We start from the raw sequence: 19,555 nt of genomic DNA, 5'->3' as shown, positions 1-19,555 counted from the left end.
CCTCTGGAAACCCCCATCCCATCTTCTCTCTCCTTGCTTCTGTAAGGGGTTTCCCACCCATCCTCCCACTCCCACCTCCCCACCCTGGCATTTCCCTACACTGAGGCATCAAGCCTTCACGGGACCAAGGGCCTCTCCTCCAACTGATGCCCAACAAGGCCATCCTCTGCTATGTATGCATGTGGATGGAGCCATGGATCCCTCCCTGTGTACTCTTCGGTTGGTGGTTTAGTGCCTGGGAGCTACAGGGTGTCTGGTTGGTTGATATTGTTGTTCTTCGTATGGAGTTACAAACCTTTTACCTCAGTCCTTTCATTAATTATTCCTCCATTTGGAACCCCATTCTCAGTCCAGTGGTTGGCTGCAAGCATCCACCTCTGTATTTGTCAGGCTTTGGCAGAGCCTCTCAGGAAACAGCTATATCAGGCTCCTGTCAGCCTGCACTTCTTGGCATCAGCAATAGTGTCTGGGTTAGGTGGCTGTATATGGGATAGATCTCCAGGCGAGGCAGTCTCTGGATGGCCTTTCCTTCTGTCTTGGTTTTCTTATAGCACTCAGGACCCAGGGGTACACTATCCACAGAGAGCTGAGAACTCTCACATCAATCATCAATCAAGCAAATGCCCACAGGCTTGCCCGCAAACCAACCTGGTGGGGATATCTTCTCACTTGAGGTTCTCTCTTCCCAAATGACTCTAGCTTGGGTCAAGCTGACATAAAACTAGGCAGTGCATAATTGTTCAAATTAATCCATAGGGGAAGATCAAGAGTCTGAAGCTAGAAGACAGCATGCTCACCGGGCAGTGGAAACATTCTGGGTTAAAGCTTTTGAAACAGTAAAGAGAATAGTTAGGGAACAAGTATCACGGGAAAGGATCCCCATAACTCATAGCCCAGATGCAAAGCACAAATATCAGAAGAAACTTTTAAAGTAGAAGACCCTGAGGAGAAAGCCAGAGTCTCACCCTTCACAGGAACAGACAGGATTAGCCGCTACTTACTGCAGGGGTGTTGGCTATACCAGGAACATGGCAGCCTAGCAAAAAAAAAATATATGTGAAGTCTGCAAGTAACCCTTCAGTGATACTACAAAGCAAGTGCCCCTCATGCAAGCATCAGGCCTGAGGATTTTGCAGTCCCTGTTATAGCAGCTGGTGAAGCAATATTCTACCAGCCCATCCTAAGACGCAAGTTCAAGATCTGAACCAAAGCATTCACAATGGGCTGTTCTCTACTTATGTTAGAGGTCAGGATCCTCTAAGACTCCATCCTTAAAATCAAAGTGAAACAAAGAAAGCAGAGGTGGCTTAAATAAACCATCCACATGGAGGAAAGATAAGGTTCTCTGGGAAGTTTGCTCATTCTCCATACTAACTGTATAATTTCACTCTTCTAATGCTTATTTTTCTAAATTAACAGAAAGGAAGGAAAGAAGGGAGGAAGGGAAGAAATTAAGGAAGGAAGAAAGAAAGAAAGAAAGAGAGAGAGAGAGAAAAGAAAAAATCAGTTCTTTCCCCTTTTCCTCCAGACATGTTCATAAAAACTCGTAGAGGTAAAGGGATGGTTTTTCCAAAACTAATTACAGAAAATAGTCTTTTGTATTCAGTGACAACCAAAAAGGATAAACACACACACACACACACACACACACACACACACACACACACACATACAGAGAGAGAGAGAGAGAGACAGAGAGAGACAGAGAGAGAGACAGAGAGACAGAGAGAGGCAGAGAGACAGAACACCAAATCATCTTCAATTCGCTGAATGGATACACACTGGAGGAAACTCTGAAAGCAAATCACATTGAGAGATGCATTTAGCACGGAGGAGCTATGGTAAGAATCCCAGTGGACCTTCAGGTTAGACCTCATAAAAATAGAAAGAAAGCGCAATGAAGTAGTTAATGTGTTGCAAGAATTAGAAAACCCTTCACACCGCTGTCTCTAACCAGTAAAACTTATTCTTCCTACATGAAAACAAAGTAAAAACCTTATCAGGCAAGTAAAACATGGAGCGAATTTGTGTCTAAACAGTCCTAGTGGGCATGGAGTGTTAGCATACACTTTTCAGAGAGAAGGTGAATGATGTAAATCAAAAGCTCAAGGCCCAGAAATGACTATAGAAGAGGAACCAATGAAGATAAAGTAAAATTGTTTATTGTTCTTATTCTTAACTGGTCTGAAAGATAAGTGCTTCCTTACAGTAACCACAGCAACCATGGTGGGATGATTACAGTTTATGAAAAAATGAAAGGAACGCCGGTGTTGCTGTTGGGGACGGAAGCAAGACACTAGGAACTCCTCCCTAACTTGCGCACACTGTATATAAATAGTGTGTTCATGCTTGATGGCATCAATGGTAATTGCTTTAGATGCTTTGTAAATGCATGTTAGAAGTATAAGGGTGAAGTTACCTTTTTCCAAAAGAGAATAATGAAGCATAAAGGAGGAGAGGGAGGAGGATCTTCTAATGTTCATTTAAAAGTACAGAAAACTGAAAGAGAAATAAAGCAACAAGCACAGGTCATGATCAGGAAACAGTCGTGAGTGGGGAAGGCAGTGTTGACGTAAAAAATGTATCTCTCACCTCTAAGGGGCTAGGAGGTAGTGTATCCTGGAGCCAAATATGAGTGGCCATGGTGAGGAACACAGATTTAAGTGACCTCAAACTTCATGTTCCATTTGTCTGTCCACTGACGTTTTACATCTTACTGACGTAAGAAAGTCATAAGTCAATCAGGCACTTTTCAGATGCGTTGGTGGGAACTTCAGAGGCGTGAGTTACAGCAAGGCCGAGACATCTCTTTTGTAGGCTTCTTAGGCTCTCTGATGGGATTCTTTGCACTTTTGTTTGTGGAAGTTCTTCATGTGCTAAGTTAGTACTGAGTTTCACACATTTTCACTTGATAGTCAGAAGAGCCTTATATCAGATATGGAGGCGGGTCTGGAATGGCAACTAAGGGGCTGAATGTTAGTGCAAGACAAATGGTAGTTAAGCTCTCGACCTGCAACATTCCAACCTTCCCACAAACACTGACGTTCTACTCAGTTCAGTCAGCCTCGCAGAAGGTTAAGTTTCTGTAAACTTTTGTTCAACAGAGGGAAACTCACCTTAATTATTAAGAAGTCTATTATCAATTACCCAAAATTCCATTCTGAGAAATCATAAAAGCTGAAGCTGAAAGAGGCCAAAGAGAAGAAACAGCAAAGATCAGAGGAGAGCTCATTGTGGCGGAAAAGTGACCAAGCGGCATCAAGGTACAAAAAAAGCTTGCTCTGAGATCAGCAAGCTGGAGGTGCTGCAAATTAGCTGCATAGAGGGATAAAGGTGACTATATGTGGCAGCTACTAGCCACACATACCTACAGGTCTTAAACTGATAGGAATCCAAAGATTCAACAACATACAGGCAATAGACTCTTTCTTAAAATTCACAAACTACCTAAGTTCCCTCAAGAAGAAATAATCTCAAGTCTTGCATCTGTGAAAAATTGATTTCATATGCAAAAATCACTTCCACACCTAAGCTACAGATCTGACTGGGCCTCTGGCAAGTTGCATCAAACGGAAGGAGGAAATAATAGCAAATTTGCATAAAGTCTTTCAGGCGTTTTCATTTTGACTTTCAAATGTATATAACGTCCGCGATGCTCTGACACTGTGTGAGGCTTTTCCCTCACAGGGACAAATAGCTGAAGGTAACCATTTCAAAGAGGAAAGATTCCGGTTTGCTCAGTGGCAGAGAACTTAGCTCATCATCCTTGACAGCATTGCTTCAGGGTCTGTGGTGAGTCAAAGTGTCAAGGTAGGTGCTTCGGGGTCTGTGGATAAGACAGGAAGGTGTGGTAAAGAGCACTATAGAGCAAAGCAGCTCTTGTCTCCTAGGAGTTAGGAAGGAGAAAGTGACAGGAAAAGGCCATAGACAAGAGGCTTCTTTCCAGGTCACACACCCAATAACCTACTTCCTCCAACTAGGCTCCATCTTCCCCACTTCCTTCAGCCCACCACCGCTAGGCTATTCAGACTTTCCCTTAAGGACTTACTCATTTCTCCAAAGTTCCATTTCTGAACACTGTTTGCATTGGGGCCCAATCCTTTAATGTACTTCAGTTCCAAACATAACAGACAGCAAAACAAGGAACAAATGCTTTATAAGAGGAAATACGGAGCTGGGCATGGTGGGTGCGTGCCTGAGACCTAGCATACAGGTGACGAGGCAGTAGGATGGCAGGTTTGAATAAATGGCCCTTGAGGTGGCTCCTGTCTGTAATCCTAGTACTTGGTAGGCTGAAGCAAGGGATCACAGCAAGGTAGAGGCCAATCTGATCTACATAGAGAGTTCCAGACCAGTCTGGGATCAGCCTACAGTAAGACACTAATGAAAGAAAATGTATGAAGAAGGGGAGGAAGGAAGGAAGGGGGAAGTCAGGGAAGGAGAGAGGGAAGCAAGGAGGAAGTGAGTCAGGAAGGCAGGAAGGAAGGAGGAAGGAGGCAGGGAGGAAAACAGGGACATCTCCTTCCTACTCAGATCAAGATAAAGTCAAGGAGATCCACTCTTGCCCTACCTGTGGCTGCTCAAATGAGAAAAGTTAAATAAAAGGTACGCAACTATCTCCTGAAGCTAACATGATATTGTCCACAGAATCTCAAGAGGAGGAGGAGGAGGAGGAGGAGGAGGAGGAGGAAGAGGTGAAGGAGGAGGAGGGGGGGAGGAGGAGGAGGAGGAGGAAGAAGAAGAGGAAGAGGAGGAGGAGGTGAAGGAGGAGGAGGAGGGGGAGGAGGAGGAGGAAGAGGTGAAGGAGGAGGAGGAGGAAGAGGAAGAGGAAGAGGAGGAGGAGGAGGAGGTGAAGGAGGAGGAGGAGGGGGAGGAGGAAATAGGACAGAGAAGTCAGTCAGTAAAAGGGTTCGGGCTACAGCATCAATGTATATAAGTCAGTTTTACTGATCTATCTCAATACCTTGCGATAAGAAACTTTTAAAAAAAGGTTGTGACAGGCAGTATTTTGAAGATCTAAACACTAAAAACTACTGAGGAAATTAAAAGGGGCATAACTGGTTAAAGAATCCATTCCTGTAGAAGGCACAGCCTAGAGTAACCCTTGGAGACACCATAATTATTGAGCATGAAGGTTTGTCGGCCTTCTTCAACTGAAGGAGGAGCGATGCCTGGCCGTAGGGTTAAGCCACCTGGTGATCCTTTGCTATTCTATTAGGGGCCAACCTCCACCTGAATTTCCCCAAATCCTGAAAATTGTTTAGGCCCTAATCCTGGTCTCTCTCTCTCTCTCTCTCTCTCTCTCTCTCTCTCTCTCTCTCTCTCTCTCTCTCTCTGTCATCCCCCCTCTCTGTCTGTCTGTCTTTCACTTTCTCTGTTCCTCCTCTGCCTCTCTCTGTATGCCTCTCTGTCTCTGTGTGTCTCTCTCTTCTGTTCCCTCTCACTCTCTCACTATGTCTTTGTCTCTCTGTGTTTCTCTCTGTCTCTGCCTGTTCTCCCCCCTCCTCCTCCTCCTCCTCCTCTTCCTCCTCCTCCCTCTCTCTCTCTCTCTCTCTCTCTCTCTCTCTCTCTCTCTCTCTCTCCTCTTAAATTTATTATTTTTCTTTACACTCTGTTTCTGCACTTAAAGGCCCGCTGCCAGCCCAGCACTTGCTGAACATCAGGAATGATTTTAGGCGATAATGAGGTGTCAGTGCAGATTGACTGCAGGAAAAGCTAACACCATCATAGAGAACATGGGAAGGACATTGATAATGTCAGCGGGGGAACCGGGCATATGAGAAATCTCTGTACTTTCAATTTTGTTCTAAACCTAAAACTGCTCTAAAAACTTGAAGTCTTTAAAACAAACAAATAAAGCCCTAATTACCTCGGATATGTTAGTGGACTGCTCTAAATCTCGATTTCTTCACTCAATCAGATCAAGGCAATGATGTCTCCCTGAGCAGCATGGACTACATGAACTAACACCGAGTGTCTAGGGCACCCCTTGATTCATAGAACTAACAGGTAAAATAATTAAAGGTATGAGCTGGGATCTGGAGATTTCAGTGAATCACTCAGTCAGTACCTATGTGATTCTGTCCAGGGAAATCCTCTCTTTCTCCAAGTCCTCGAAGGATAAGCTATGTGGTGCGGTTTCAGGATGACTTGGTGAAATTCTGGGACTACATACTCAGTACCCTGCTGGCCAGGAGTCGCCTGCTGTAACTTTGGTACTCCTCCAGCCTGCCTTTCAGTGGCAGCAGATTGGGCAGCTTAGGCTGTCATCCACTGTCACCAAGTGCATTGCATAAAAGTCCCCACCCCCTCCCCAACATCAGACTGTACCCTCTGTCTCTATCTTGTTACTTCCCTCTGTCTGTCTCAATTTCTCTCTCATGTCCCCTCCCAGAGCAAGCCTTCCATTCTCACCAACCCTCCAATAAACCTCGTGCCCTAGATCTGTTGCATGGTCTGTCTCTTAGCGACACACCTTAGCCCCGGACCTGCCAAAGATATTTTTATCCTAGTAGCAACCCCTGAAAAACAGCCAGTGATATGGAGTCTCCCCTTGCCTTGCCTTGCCTTGCCTACGACACTGTTCACCTCAGAAATCAGCCAGTGGCATCGGTAAAATTTATTCCGTTGGAGGGATATGCTTTAGCGTCGCTAATCTCTAAGATACTTTAAATTTATAGTGAAATATTTTTTCTGTGGGAAGTTCTAACGTTTTTCTTCTCCTTCCTTCAAAAGTATGTGTTTCTCTTCAGAATACAAGGAGTGTATGGGAAGTAAACCAAATACATTTTGGAGATATCAAGTGTCCTGTTGATACTGATAAAACAATACTGGGGAGAGGATTTTTGACGGAAGAAAAGGAGGATCTTTGGGGAATACTAAAAAACACCAGTCAATCAGACCAACAGTGAGGAGGGACAAATGACACTTTCCTTCAATCACACTGAGAAATCTCTCCTTCATTTGTATTTTGATGCCCGGAAGAATCATGGTAAGGACCATTGGATAATTGAGCCTCATTCTCAGAAGTCTGTATTTGTTTTTAGACAATTTCTTAAAGAAGTACAGACACACACAAAGAAACTTGCTTTTCTCTTTTTATAATGCAAAGAACATTTTGGCAGGGCACGGTAGCTCTTAGCTGTATACAGGTTCCCAGCATTTGGAAGGCTGAAGTAGAAGAACTGATGCCAGGTGGAGGCTATCCTAGGCTACACAGTGAGTTTCAAGCCAATCTGGGCTACACAATAATAAGATAAATATTTTATGTATAGTTTATGTTCAGATATTAACCAAATCTCATAGTGGTAGCTACAAGAAAAAGTTCTACTAAAATAGTTATTTTATACTTCATTGCTTCTGAATGTAACAGACATTATCTGTTTCTTAGTTTCCATGAATAACTCTTATTATTTTAAAGTCTGTAAGAGCTTTCAATCAAATATTTTATTTGCCAGATGAATTGAATGAGGTAAAAATATGAACTAATTCCAGGACTTACTATGTGTGAATAGTTATAGCTTAGTAAACTCATTTTCAGGTAAAAATATCCTGTGTGGAAAATATAGGTAATCCCCATAGCCTAAGGTGCATCACAATTTAGCAAAATACAGTTTTGAGAATATTTCAGGCCAGTTTTCTTTCAGGTGCAAGTCAGAAAACTAACTTGATCCTTCCTTAATGGTTGAGAGACCAGGGGTCTTATTTCATGAGGGTGGTGGCTGTGCACCTGCTAGAATTTCAGATTCTTTCTGCAAAGTTCCTTGTGCAATTGGAGATACAACCTCAGAAGAGAGGCTGACTCTTAGAGAGTTCATGTATTAGAACAGTTAAGCAAGCGAGCCCCAAAAAGGACCTAATATGACCAGCTTAGGGCACATGTGAACTGTTTAGTTCAACCAGAGCACGACGATAGAACTGCCAGTCTACACAAAATGGCATCTGCACAGGAAGGGCCAAAATGTGTTAAGGGAATCTAAACTGGGTAAGGACACTAGAGGAAAACTGCCCATAATGCTTTGAACTTACCAAACACTTTCATATAGACAAGAGTGCAAGTTGCAATCTTACCTACATATAAAAGAAGTGAGACAGGAAGTCTAAATGGAAACCTTCTGAGATCTCCATTGTCGCTTTGTCATAGTCTTAGTGGTTTATGCCTGTGTACTTCTAGTAGTTTCTGTACCGTGGATGGGTCCGAGACTTAGTTCTCAAATTGTCTTGCAGGGTGCTTCTCGGATCTATTAACTAATCTCAGAAAGCCAAGGAAAATGAACTATATGATGGCTGAGGTTGACAAGTAAGTGTCATATTTATTTGAAAACTCCCATTATATTTAAATATTCACCGACATTTTATAATATGCTCTGTGACTTTCCTACTGAAGTTTAGGATACAGCTTAATTTAGGATGTTGTTACATCAAGGCTGAGGTTGTAGTATGTGACAGACCAGTTGCCTACCATATACAAAGTCCTAGGTCTAACCTCCTACACCCCAGGAAATTAAAATTAAGTACACACTCTCACAACTAAACCATGACCACTCAAGAGAATGTGCTCTGTATGTTTGGTTTTAAATAATTCAGAATAAATACCAAGAAGTGTGGGTAGAGCCACCTTTCCACATTAATAACTTGCTACCATGAGAAATAGGTCATTATGGAGAAAGTATATCTTGATTTCTTAGCTGTGGTTTATTTTAGAAGCAACTTTAAGTCACCAAGAGGCAAAATGCCAAGTGGCACATGAGGAACAACCAGCTCCTTGCCAGAGGTGGAAACCGTCCAAAGGTGAGTGAAGGTGACCAGGGTGGAAAGAGCTCTTTCATTCAGAGGGCAGGCTGTTGCTTTCCTGTTGTTTTGTTTTGTTTCTTTGTCCTTTTGAGACTCCAGAACTCAGCTTGTTTTCCATACAGTTGGCTGATTTCCTGGGACTTATGTATTAACCTTTGAGCCCTATAATTGAACCTTGAGACTGGGAAAACTAGAAAGGACCAAACACTGAATTTCTATTGAAAACATTTTCCTATACTTGCAATACATTCTCCTAGTATTTTCAATCTTTACAAGGACTTTGATTTACATTATTATGCACTAGGGAGATTATAGATTTTAAAATGAACTCCAATATTTTTGAGCAAAAAAAAAAGACATGTTATCTGCTGCTTGTTGATCAAATACTCTGTTGACAATCTGAACTTTAACTGCGAAGATTTTGAAATGATGAGAACTAAAACATGAAAGAATTATTTATTACCCAGACTATGTAAGCTTCAAAACATCCAACTTTCCTACTATCCTGGATAAGACATTCAAATAATCCATCTGAAATCAATGAAGATAACATATATTCTATAACAATATGACACTTATTCCACAGCAGAATAAACTGTTAGGACAAGGAGCAGTTACCATTAAAAAGCCAACAGACCCCTCTGAAGGGGTTTGCAACCCCATAAGAAGAACAACACCCCACCAGAGATCCCAGGGATTAAACCACCAATCAAAGACTACACATGGAGGGACCCATGGCTCCAGCTGCATATGTAGCAGAGGATGGACTTGTCTGGCATCAAGGGGAGGAGAGGCCCTTGGTCCTGTGAAGACTTGATGCCCCAGAATAGGGGAATGCTAGGGTGGTGGGGCAGGAGTGGGTGAGTGGGTCAGGGAGCACCCTCGTGGAGGCAGAGGCAGGGGGTGGAATAGGGGTTTTCGAAGAGGAAACCAGGAAGGCGGATAACATTTGAAATGTAAATAAATAAAATTAAATAAATTAAATAAATAAGTAAAAAATAGTCAACAGACAACAAAGAGAGGTAAATGCATATTCTGAATTCAGAGTGAATTTTTACAAATAATGACTATTTCAAATGTTTTAACTTAATCTGTTTTATACTTTGTAAAAGATTCCCTACAAAGAGGACCAAATTTAAAACCAATTATATGAGACATGAATTCACAGCCACTTTTGACTATCTACCAATGTCATGACCTTGGGAATACCCCCTCAAACTCCACTAAAATAGAAATATTGTGATCTATTTTTCTTCATTAATTTATTTATTCACTTTAAACCCCAATTGTGACCCCCCCTCCCTTCTCTCCTCCCAGTCCCACCCTTATAAATTCGCTCCTCCAATACCCCCTCCCATTCTCCTTAGAGAATAAGAAGACCTCATTGAGTAGAATTGCACCTTGGGAGATTAAATCTCAGCATATTTTCTCCCACTGAGGCCCAAACAAGTAGTCTAGTTAGGAAAAGGGGATCCAATGGCAGGCAACAGAGTAAGAGACAGCCCCTGCTCCATTTGTTTGGGGACACAAATGAAGACCAAGCTGCAATCTGCTACAAACATGTAAGCTGCATAGGTATAGCCCCTGCATGCTCTTTGGTGGTTCAGTCTTCACAAGCCCCCATGGGCCCACCTTAGTTGACTCTGTAGGTCTTCTTGTGGTGTCCTTGACCCCTCTGGCTCATTCAATTCTATCCACCAGTCTTCCAAAAGACTCCCAGAACTCTGCCTGATGTTTGGCTGTGGTTCTCTGCATCTGTTTCCATCAGCTACTGGATGAAGCCTCTCAGATAAGAATTAAGCTAAGCTCCAATCTACAAGCATAGCAGAGTATCATTAATAGTTTCAGGGGTTGGTTCTCTCTTATGGTGTGTGTCTCAAGTTGGGCCAGTCATTGGTTCACTGTTGCTTTTATCTCTGTTACATCTTTATCCATGTGCATGTAGTAGGTGGGAGAAATTTTTGGTTGAAGGTTTTGTGGGTAGGTTGATGTCCGCCTCTCTCCACAGGAAGTCCAACACAGCTACAGGAGGTGACCACTTAGGTCTCTATATCCCTTTTCTGGTAGGAGTCTCAACTAAGCTCACCCCCCATAGACTCCCCAGAGCCTCCCCCATCCCAAGTCTCTAGCTAGTCCCAGAGATGCAGCCCCCACCCTCATTGATTTCCATTCTTACTCCCAGCCCTCTCTGCCCACACATATCTCATCCCCATCCTTGTTCAGGCACTGAGATCTACAATTAATAAATGGGACCTCATTTAACTAAAAGGTTTTGCAAGGGTAGAGACACCATCAATAGGGAACATGGCAGCCTACAGAATGGGAAAAAAGCATCACCAATCCTACATCCAACATAGGACTAATATTCAAAATATATAAAGACACCAACAAACCAAATCAACCAATTTTTAAAATGGTGTACAGAACTAAATAGAGGATTCTCAAATGGCCTAGAAGCACTCAAAGAAATGTTCAAAATCCTTAGTCATCAAGGGAAATACAAATCAGAACAACCCTGAAATTCTATCTTACACTGGTCAAGATTAAACACTCAAGTGGCAGCACATGCTGGTGAGGATGTAGAGCAAGGGGAACACTCCTCCATTGCTGGTGGGAGTGCACACTGGTACAACCGCTCTGGACATCAATTTGGTTGATTCTCAGAAAATTGGGACTAGTTCTACCCTAGCTATACAACTCCTGGGTATATACCCAAAAGATGCCCCACTATACCACAGGGACACTTGCTCAACTATGTTCATAAGTAGCTTTATTTGTAATACACAGAAACCAAAAACAACCTATATGCCTCTCAGCTACACAGTGGACTACTATTCTGCTATTAAAAACAAAAACAGTCATGAAATTTGCAGGCAAATAGATGGAGCTAGAAAATGTAATCCTGAGTGGGGTAACCCAGACCCACAAAGACATGCATGATATGCACTCATTTATAAGTAAACATTAGCCATAAAGCACAAGATGCTACAATCCACAGACCCAAAGAAACTAAGAAATACGGAGGGCCCAAAGGACGATGCTTGAATCTCACTCAAAAGGGAAAACAAAATAGTCATCGAAGGTGGATGGATGGAGAGAACCAGGTGGGAGGGTGTGAAGAGATCTATTTTTATAATTAATGAATTTGGGATATGATAGGGACATGGTAATAGTTATAATTATTAATAACATGATACATTAGTTTATGATATGAGGTATAAATTATGCATGAAGAATCACAAATAAATCAATCTGAGAATTCTATATCTGTATTAATAATAAAAGTAAAAACAACACAGATTAAAACATGCCATACATATTGAAATCTTAAATTTTATATTCTGATAATTTCATATATAAATGTTGGTAGGTAGGTCGTTTAACTTCTGTGCATTCACCAACAGGATAATATAATTTTTCCAGTGAAGCAGAGTTCGTGCTAGAGAACCAACTCAACATTTACCTAGACAGCTGATGTCACCTCCACCCAGTCACGTTAGTCTTCACCAAAGGAAGAGAAAGACATTGTATTGTTCAATAAAAAAATAAAGTAAAAACGATATGTACTGCTTTTTGAGTTTCTGGGCCCAGAAACCCAGGCAGGTGATTTTAAGTTCTCTCAGAGGTATCTCACCATAGAGAATATGACAACTGCTCCAGAGAAGAATCCAGTGAGGGACCTGTTTAGTTCTGGAGTAGCCTGCTTTACCTGCCAGTTTCTGGCACTGTATGAAGCCTAAGGACATGAGTAGATCTTCACTTCCTACCATTTCCAAATATTTCCCTATAAATGTGTGAACGCAGCTCTTGATGTAGGGTGCAGAAAGGGTAGTTTACAATGTGGAATTGCATTAACTTGGACATTTGGTGCATATAGACCTCTGTTGGCATGTGGCTACCATCTATCCAGAGAATTTGTATGAGTTCAATATGTAGGATGTCAATTTTGTCTTGGGCAAGCGTCATGACTATGTTACTTTAGCTGAGAGACCAGCGCTGTGCAAACAGATTCTTTTATATTGCATTTCTCTAGCTCTGTAAGAAAAAAAGTTTCTATAAGTAGTTAGACTTCAAGTTTCTGGTTCCCAAAAGTACCAGTTAACTATGAACAGCAATAACTTCTTTCCTTTATTAGTATTATGGTTGTTTTGTTATTATTAAGTAGGACACATTACAACTTTTTTTTTTAATTTGGCAGAAGTGGTGATTTATTAAAATAGTCTAGAAAGAACTCAAGAGTTTGGTTGAAGTATCTGTTCACCCTGTAGGAGTTCAGTTTGACATACACCATAGTTCCTAGACTGTTAAAATTTTGGCTTTCTCTTTTGTCACAATACTTATGATTAACATAACCATCTACTATGATAGCTTAAAAGAATATATCTATTATTTTTACAAGAAGAACTGGCTTTTATGACTCAAATGCAGCTTCCACAGAATATGTTGTTCATTACAATTCTTTTTCCTCAGCTGATTTTTGTTCCATTTGTTCATGTTGGTTTCTTCCTTGCTTAAGTTGCAAAGCACTCTTTCAGGGAAGAGCCCCTGGCATAATTCCATTGACACAATTATTTGTTCACAGGAAAAAAAAAACACTAATTTACATTTATATCAACATTTATATTAATGGCAAAACTAGAGTTCAGAATTTTATTAAAATATCCATATAATGGTATTTATCTACTTTACTAAAGTTGCCATTCGGCCAGTTATTTGTTTTAAAATCTGATTATTTTACCACTAGGAATAATTCAACAAAGTATAACATATTTTAATGGTTCTGTTTTGGGGGCATTTATAACCAAAATTACATTTAAGAATTCTTGTGACTCAGTGACCTCAGTTGTCTAAGCCATTTCTGATTCATTCCCTTTAACAAAGAATTGAACCATGGGAAAAGACAGAAGACCAATCCATGAGAAAAAGAAAAGTGACAGCTTTATACATTTGGAATCAGAAACCTAAGGCTTGCATCCATTGAAGAAAGGCTGGCTTGAGTATTTTATGGGGCCCTGGGTCATCTAAGGCAACCTCTTGCTCCTACTATTTCTTCTGGAAATCTTGTGGGAGCAAGAGGCTGCCTTAGCCTTCCCTGCCTACCTGTTCTTCTCTAAGCCCATTTCATCCTACTGTAGTAAAGCCATAGTAAGAGCACTGACTCGGAAAACCACCCCAAAGTGGAAAGCCAGAGAAACATGGATAGATGTGATTCATACAAATCACTTTAAGTCATGTGTGCTATCCAGTGATGGAAGCTGTGCCCTGTAGGGGTTTAGCCTGCAAAGCAGCCCAGCTAGGAAGCCCCTTTTGTCAAGCTATAGACCCGTTTTACTTTCTTAAAAAGCAACACACTTTGTTATTACATGCATTCCTAAATATAACCTGTTTAGTTTGTCTAGTGTTACTTGTATGTATCTTTAAATCCCCCTCCCCCAAAAAAAGTAATTCTAGGTTCTTAAAATATACTAGGCAATGTCCTTTCTTCCTCTCCCCATTCTTTCTGAGGGTTAAAAGTCCAGAGCAATCACCCATCCTTAGAGATTCTCAGAATCAGAGTCTGTGCTCTTAGTCTAGCCACCATGATGATCAATTTAGACAGTTATTTTGGTCAAGTTAAGAAATATCTAAAACGCTTTGTGATGCATTTGGGAGGGCTTTTTCCAGAGTGGCTTAGCTAATGGTGTGAAGACCTCCGTTAAATGAATGTCGCCATACAATGAGTAGGTGTCCCTGTCAAATAAGAAGGGAAAAAATAAGTCCGCTGAATATCTGCATTCTGCTTTGGCTGCTTCCTGACCTGCCCAGATGTGAACACATCGTGACCATACAGTTGCCATCACTATAGACTCTGTTCCTGACTCATAAACCAGAATCAGCCTGTCTCCCCTTACACAGCTAATATATATTGGATGTAACTATTCATCCACCTTTTCACACATTCCCTACTTCTCCTTTATTCCTCACATCAGCTCAAATATTGATCTATAAATAATTTATATGCTAAATTCTATTGGTGGTCAAAGAAACATCTATCATTGGCTGTTTAGGTATTATTCACAATAGAAAAGTCTTTGGTATAAGGAGGTACCATGTATAATAAACAAGTTATATTGATACTTCTTAATGTATTTAAGTGGTATTTCCTTAACAGAATAAAATTGTCACAGCTTACCTATTGCAAGTATATGGTGAATATCCTCCAATTAGCTGGGTATAATTGTACTTTTCCTTTACACCTAGCACTCAAGAGGCAGAGGCAATCAAACTTTTTGCATCTGAGGCCAGGTCATCCTAAACAGTGAGTTCTAGGTCAGCTAGGGCAACATAGTGAGACCCTATCTCAAAAGTTAAATACCCTCAAATTATCTAGTTTCTCTCTTTTATCAATGAAACATATTCCAACTAGTGAGAACAGCAAAAGCTTGCAAACCATATCTTGGGACAGTTGGCTAATACCAAGGTAAAGATGTCTTCCTTTTAAAACAAAACAAAAACATAAAGATAAACAAGAACAATATCTAAGTGAGGGTGGTTTATGCTTTAACTCCAGCACTAGGGAGATCTCTGAGTCAACAAAGTGAGTTCCAGGACAACCAGGGCTACACAGACAAGCCCTGTTTAGGAAAACCAACCAACAAACAAAATTCATTACCTAGAAGTTGGGGACACAGCTAAGGGGGAGAACATGAGCTTTAAAAATCCCAGTTTTCAATCTCTTACACCAAAAAATAAAGATGACAGTGAAACATCACCTGGTCCACCCAGGGCACAGAAGCAAATCATCTTTTCATGAAGACAAAAGTGAGTGTGCCCATGTATTCTAGGAATGGGCATGCACAAAGCTGCAATGGAAACTGAGAGATGAATGGGGAGGGCATTATATGATGAAGGACTTCAAATTAATGTTTTAAAAAATACGTAGTTTTTTAATATCATGTAAAATGTAAGGTTTTGAGGGAAAAACCCTTGAAAGTCCAAGAAAATTCAAGAAGAAAATAATTTTCTGTGCCTCCATACTAGAATTTAACCACTATCCAGTTTAAAGTGTACACCTTTGATATTCTGTTACATGCTTTTTTCCTAATAGCAGTCCCATTGTTTCTTCTTCTCTATAGCTTTTTTGACACTCGCTATAAAAAGTAACTGGATTCTACTATTATGATGTCTTAGTCAGTACTTTGTTGCTACAAAGAGACATCATAGCCACAGAAACTCTTATTTTAAAAAACAGCATTGAATTGGGATTGATTACCATCTCTGGGGTTTGGTTCCTTTGCCTCATGGCAGGGACTGAGACAACACACAGGCAGACACAGTGCTGGAGAAGCAGCTGAGAGTTCTACATCCAGAGCCTCAGGGAGCAGGAAGAGATGGTGCTAGGTTTGGCATGGGCTTTTGAAACCTCAAAACTCACACTACGGGCACATTTCTTCCATTTCTCCACACCTATTCCAACAAGCCCACATCTCCTAATCCCTCTTAAGTAATGCCAGTCCCTGATGCTTCAAATATATGAGTTTATGTAGACCATTCTTATTCAAACTACATCACAAACCTTTTCTTTTCTTGAATATTTTATTTATTTACATTTCAAATATCCCCTTTCCCAGTTTCCCTTCTGGAAACCCTCTATCCCATCTGCCTTCCCCCTGCTTCTATGAGGGTGCTCCTCCAAACACCCAGCCACTCCCTCCCCCCTCCCTACCCTAGCATTCCCCTACACTGGGGCATCAAGTCCTCACAGGACCAAGGGCCTCTACTCCCACTGATGCCAAACAAGGCCATTCTCTGCTACATATGCAGCTGTAGCCATGGCTCCCTCCCTGTATACTCTTTGGTTGGTGGTTTAGTCCCTGGGAGATCTGAGTGTCTGGTTAGTTGACATTGTTGTTCTTCCTATGGGGCTGCAAACCCCTTCAATTCCTTCAATCCTTTCTCTAACTAACATTGGGGACCCTGTTCTCAGTCCAGTGGTTGGCTGTGAGCATCTGCCTCTGTATTTATCAGGCTCTCAGGAGACAGCTCTATCAGGCTCCTGTCAGCAAGCACTTCTTGGCATCAGCAATAGTGTCTGGGTTTGGTGGCTGTATGTATGTATGTATGTATGTATGTATGTATGTATGTATGTATGTATGTATGGTGGCTGGGGTTGGATCCCCAGGTGGGGCAGTCTCTGGATGGCCTTTCCTTCAGTCTCTGCTCCACACTTTGTCTCCGTATTTCCTCCTGTGAGTATTTTGTTCCCCCTTGTAAGAAGGACTGAAGCATCCACATTTTGCTCCTTCTTCCTTCTCTTCCTCCTCTTCCTCCTCCTCTTCCTCCTCCTCATCCTCATCCTCCTCTTCTTCTTGAACCTCATGAGGTCTGTAAATTGTATCTTGGGTATTCTGAGTTTTTGAGCTACTATCCACTTATCAGTGAGTGCATACCATGTGTGTTCTTTTGTGATTGGGTTACCTCACTCAGGATGATATTTTCTAGTTCCATTATTTTGCTTAAGAATTTCAAGACCTTGCTTTTAGTAGCTAAGTAGTACTCCACTGTGTAAATGTACCATATTTTCTGTATCCACTCCTCTGCTGAAGGACATCTGGTTTCTTTCCAGCTTCTGGCTATTATACATAAGGCTGCTATGAACATAGTGGAGCACGTGTCCTGTTATATGTTGGGGCATATTTTGGTGTGGTATAGCTGGATCCTCAATTAGTGTTATGTCCAATTTTTGGAGGAACTGCCAGATAAACTTTATGTTGACCATTTTTTCTGAGGAACAGCTGTTAGTAATATCTCATTGGACAGTTAAGCAGGCTTACCAAGTGCCAGATATGAATAGCCTGTCTATAGTTTACAAGTTGCTATATTATTCAAATGAATCCAGATGTCATCCATTGCATGTTTTGAAAATAGCCAGGAAGATCTAACGTTGATTTTTAAAAAAGTCAAAGTTTGGTAGAGCTGATGACATCAGAAAGTATTGAGTCAAAACATAAAGGGTTATCCATCCAGAATCTTTTCTTGGTCACAGCTTGCTTCAGTTCTTCTATGAATGGAACCTAAACCGGAAAAATTGTTTGCTTAAAAGACGGCAAATTGGTACTGTAAGCCAAGATACTACGTTGTCTGCTTCCAGGAAAATAATTTCAATAGTTACTGAGGGAAAAGCAGAGCATTGCAGCACACTTTTTATTTGATCTCTTTGGTATTACATGGAAGCAGGATGTTTCCTACAAAGTGCTTTGGCCAACTGAAGAATAAACCACAGGAAAAAGTCGAACTGTTAGCAGGGTGACCCTGGGGGACATTCATCTAAGACACTGAGCTGATTTTCATTTTAACTTCTACATGTGAGTCCGAATACCCTAAGTGAAGTATTCATCCCATTCAGTTGATTAGCCACAACTCAGTGGGTCCCAGATCACTCTATAAATACCTCCTAGAGCATTTCAAATGAAATGGGTTTTTTCTTTCCTCATTCTTTTCTTAAGCAACAGAGAAAAACATTTTCATGTTCACATCTAACCAGACAAATTTGGGGATGTCAGCTACCGTGTCTGCGTATCTTTTCCCTCTTTCTTTCTGCTACTCCAGATGCTCCTCTGTGTACTCAGCTTTGCTCCCATTGTTTAGACTCCTCTGTTCTCCAGTGTACTTTGTCTTCTTAAAGCACTCATCCCTTCTGCACCATCTCAATTTGGTAACCTACTATGGTCTTGGTTATCCTACAATATTCAGCTCCTTATTGAGCCTTGTAAATCTCTCTTTAAAGTACTCTCTTCCAGGATAAGAACTCCACAGAAAGCCTAACAGAGTCAATTAACCTGGACCCTTGGGGCTCTCAGAGACTGAACCTCCAACCAAAGAACTTACATGGGCTGGACCTATGTCTCCCTGAACATATGTAACAGATTGGCAGCTTGGTTTTCGTGTGTGTCTGAAATAACCAGAGCAGGAGCTATCCCAAATCTGTTGCCTGTATGGGAGATATGTTCTTCTAGCTGGACTGGCCTCAGTGGGAGAGGAAGTGCCTAGCCTCACAGAATCTTGAGGTACCAGTGTGGGCTGATTCATAGGGGGGGCCCCCCACCTGCTTGGAAGAGAAGAGGGAGGATTGTAGAAGGGGTAACCAGAAGGAGGAGTAGAGAGTGGAGTGTAAAGTGAATACATTAAAAAAAAAAAGTACTCCCTTCCAGTCAGACAGTGGTGACAAATACCTTTAATCCCAGCATTTGGAAGGCAGGTAGATCTCTGAATTTGAGGCCAGCCTGGTTTACAGAGAAAGTTCCAGGACATTCAGGACTTTCATGGAGAAACCTTGTTTCAAAAACAAATCAACAACCCCCTTTCCAACATTTCAAATATATTTTAACGGTACATGTGCTTCTTCATGTCTAACCTTCCATAGATCCAGGATTTTTGCCTCGGATCTTTGAATGACATTGTAATTAGTCACCACAGGATCTAGGAAGAATATACTAGCACTAATGTTTTCTTGGGAAATGAACAAAAAAAAATGAGTAGTTGAGTAAAATAGCAGAAAATGCAAAAGAGCCAAGGACTCCTTTCAGTTATGCATTAATACATTCCAAGAGGAGACAGAAAGAATGTTTTAACACCTTAATGACATTCAGCTCCCTGTGACCAAAATGAAATATCGAAAACAATCAACTTTGTAATGAAGAAATGTTTATGAAGCACCCAATTTTGAGTGTTAAATTCAAGACTGGGGGTGGAGGGCTTTGCCAGGTTGGCCTTTGGTGAGAGT

General features: G+C 41.3%; 1 long non-coding RNA gene across 15 annotated transcripts in view; it reads left to right on the top strand.

Annotated features, from left to right (window-relative positions):
- Positions 1–3,603: 3,603 nt before the first annotated feature.
- LOC102551374 (uncharacterized) overlaps positions 3,604–19,555 on the top strand; it is a 29,052-nt gene continuing 13,100 nt past the window's right edge. Inside the window, exons 1-6 of one of the 15 annotated variants that reach the window (XR_015635507.1) lie at positions 3,632–3,810; positions 5,921–6,009; positions 6,736–6,991; positions 8,227–8,299; positions 8,704–8,790; positions 12,198–12,349. This is a non-coding gene — a long non-coding RNA (uncharacterized LOC102551374). Of the gene's footprint in view, positions 3,811–5,920; positions 6,010–6,530; positions 6,613–6,735; positions 6,992–8,226; positions 8,300–8,703; positions 8,791–12,197; positions 12,360–19,555 lie in introns of those variants that run through there. The other 14 variants (XR_015635517.1, XR_015635513.1, XR_015635509.1 and 11 more) reach the window with 14 other exon arrangements.

Source organism: Rattus norvegicus, chromosome 13, assembly GCF_021556685.1.
Source record: "Rattus norvegicus strain SHRSP/BbbUtx chromosome 13, alternate assembly SHRSP_T2T, whole genome shotgun sequence".
NCBI classification, from domain to species: Eukaryota; Metazoa; Chordata; class Mammalia; order Rodentia; family Muridae; genus Rattus; species Rattus norvegicus.
The sequence above is the reverse complement of the archived record's forward strand: the minus strand, read 5'-3'. Positions and strand labels throughout refer to the sequence as shown.